This window comes from Macrobrachium nipponense, chromosome 45 (assembly GCF_015104395.2).
Source record: "Macrobrachium nipponense isolate FS-2020 chromosome 45, ASM1510439v2, whole genome shotgun sequence".
NCBI classification, from domain to species: domain Eukaryota; kingdom Metazoa; phylum Arthropoda; class Malacostraca; order Decapoda; family Palaemonidae; genus Macrobrachium; species Macrobrachium nipponense.
Genome location: NC_061105.1, coordinates 40,785,440 through 40,787,939, shown reverse-complemented (window position 1 = coordinate 40,787,939; position 2,500 = coordinate 40,785,440). Strand labels below are relative to the sequence as shown.

At 34.5% G+C, this 2,500-nt stretch overlaps 1 protein-coding gene across 1 annotated transcript in view; it reads left to right on the top strand.

Annotated features, from left to right (window-relative positions):
* The window catches only part of LOC135214221 (uncharacterized), a 45,228-nt gene that overhangs the window by 35,365 nt on the left and 7,363 nt on the right, over nt 1–2,500 (top strand). The gene's annotated exons all lie outside the window — the stretch shown is intronic.

Here is a 2,500-nt window from a genome sequence, read left to right as displayed (position 1 = left end):
AGCAATTTTATTTAATTGGCTATCTACCTATTTACTGAAAAAAAAAATAGCCGGTACCGTATTTTGGCTTTAAACCTTCACCAATAATTATCGTCAGAATGATGACTTCACGAGGCTCCACCCACTTTGGCCTCGTTATAATTCAGAATAACACTGAAGGCTATCATGGGCATTGTTGGATTAGAAAATTTAACTTCTGGCTATAAAAACTCATTTCTCGAGCAGTTGTACGAATGCTAAATGATCCTCAAGGATCCCAGCAGTTGGCCTAAACGTTTAATTCATGTATATTACTGCTATTACTACAGTAGTATTGCTACGCTAGCACCCCACCCGCATCTATGTATCGCTCCACCATTCATAAAGTCTTTATATCCAACACGTCGTACGGCCTAAAGAAGAATAAATAAAATATATCGATGATCTGTTGGTCTGCTGGAGATTTTAGCACATATAAGCTTGTATTTACTTTGGATAAAAATCTTATTTTAACAAAATAGTTATATAAAGGCTAATTACATACATATCTCTCTTTCTCTCTCTTGGTGGCATAGTGAATAGTTAATGGAAATGTTCAAAATGCTGAATGACATTACAAGTATTATAATCACGTTACGCTAAATACAAATCAGACCATAAAGTTACAAGTCGTAAGACAAATGCAGTTTTTGCAACCACGGGGAAAATTCCAAATCCTGTTAGCCATTCTTGACTGCTATGGGTTTCAGAGCCGATGGAACAAGGTGAAGGAAGTTTTCTGTCTGGCGGATGGGCGGGGTCAACATTTCGTAAAACGGTGTTTACCTTGCTTACGTAATGAATGTTTTTGACTCTTGGTTCGTAATCATTGCCATGGCGTCGGCTAGATAATTTTTACTCTATAAAATGAAAACTATCGGGTTTTAGGTCATTGATAATGCTGACAAATTTGTTTGTGTGGTTGTAAAATATACATATGTCAACTTTTCAGCTACATACGATGCTTTGATAAGGAGCAAAGTCCAAAAAACCGTTGTTACAGAGGCCTGAATCTCATAGTAGATATTTGTATAATAAACCCACAAAAAGTTTTATACTGTAAGCAACACGCAGAAAGAAAATTCTAAGAACATTCTCAGTTTGCCTTATTTTAATGGATTTGAAACCACTAAATCATTGTTAAAAGCTTTAATGTCAACCTTGTTTTTTTTCTATAATAACACTAAAAGGAATGTTATTAAAAAATGGCCCCAGAGAAAGCAACAACATAATATAAAATTACCATGTATGGATTGTCCCTCATTTTATCTCGGACAGTCTAGCAAGGGCCTAAAAGTAAGGCTAAGCCAGCATAAATATTCTGTAAAAACTGGGCAAACATCTAATGCAATATTCATTCATTTAAGTGACAACAACCACCTGTTTTTTAATAAATTGGGTTGGTAGTTCAGTAATTGCAAGGTCAGAGATGTCTTATCACGAAATCTTTTAGAATCTGCTTTAATACAACTTACTTTTCATTGTAATTTCAGTGTTAGTTGTGGCCTTTTTCATTTAGACCCTTGTATTTGTAACATGTTTAAGAATGACCTCAAGATATATTTACAGACTTAAATAAAACTTAGTTGCATTAGAGTTATCTTCTTCGTTGTAATGTATGTCTAACATGTATTGTGAATACGTATTGTGAATATGGGTTTTGTTTACCAAAGTTCCTGAATAGCTGTCACCTATAATCCTTTAATTGTTTTGTCCTTGTATCTGAGATGATTGTCTTAAACTTTTAATTGCACCCGTTGTTTATGCTTGTTTTGGGAAGGTTACTCATCTTCCAGGTGTGTCGGATTCTAAGCACTAATCTCTTTATAATCCCTACTGTCAGTTATACGAATCTTCTTGTTTTTGTCCTTTTTCCTCATGTATGTCAGTTCATCGTGCTTAGTAAAGGATGTTTGGACATCGAAAGGTCTCGCAGATACTCCGTCGTTTATTTTCCTTCGTGGCATATATCATTTACTATACTAAATATATATATATATATATATATATATATATATATATATACCATATCATATATATATATATATATATATATATGAGTCATATCACATTACCGTGATTCATACACATACATTGAGCTACAAATGTCCTTTAATATCTAATTTACTCTACCTCGGAATTAATATATTTTTCATATATGCTTAGCTGATGGGGAATATTTTTAGGCGATAAGAGAATTGTCAGCTCCCAGGCGACCAAAAATTCCAGGACGACAGTGAAGCTTTTTCCGTTTTTACCCACCACCACCGCAAGAGGCCTATAAGTTTATGCTGTCTCTCACCCTCAATGCCTTTCGCACTCAGGTATTCGTTGTTTTGGAGACTGCATCAACCGACCTCGACCTCGGTAGTGTTATAGTGCTTTTGACAGCACATAGCCATTATATTAGTAATATCACACTACCCTAATTCATATACATACATGGGGCTACAAATGTCCTTTAATATATATATATACATAC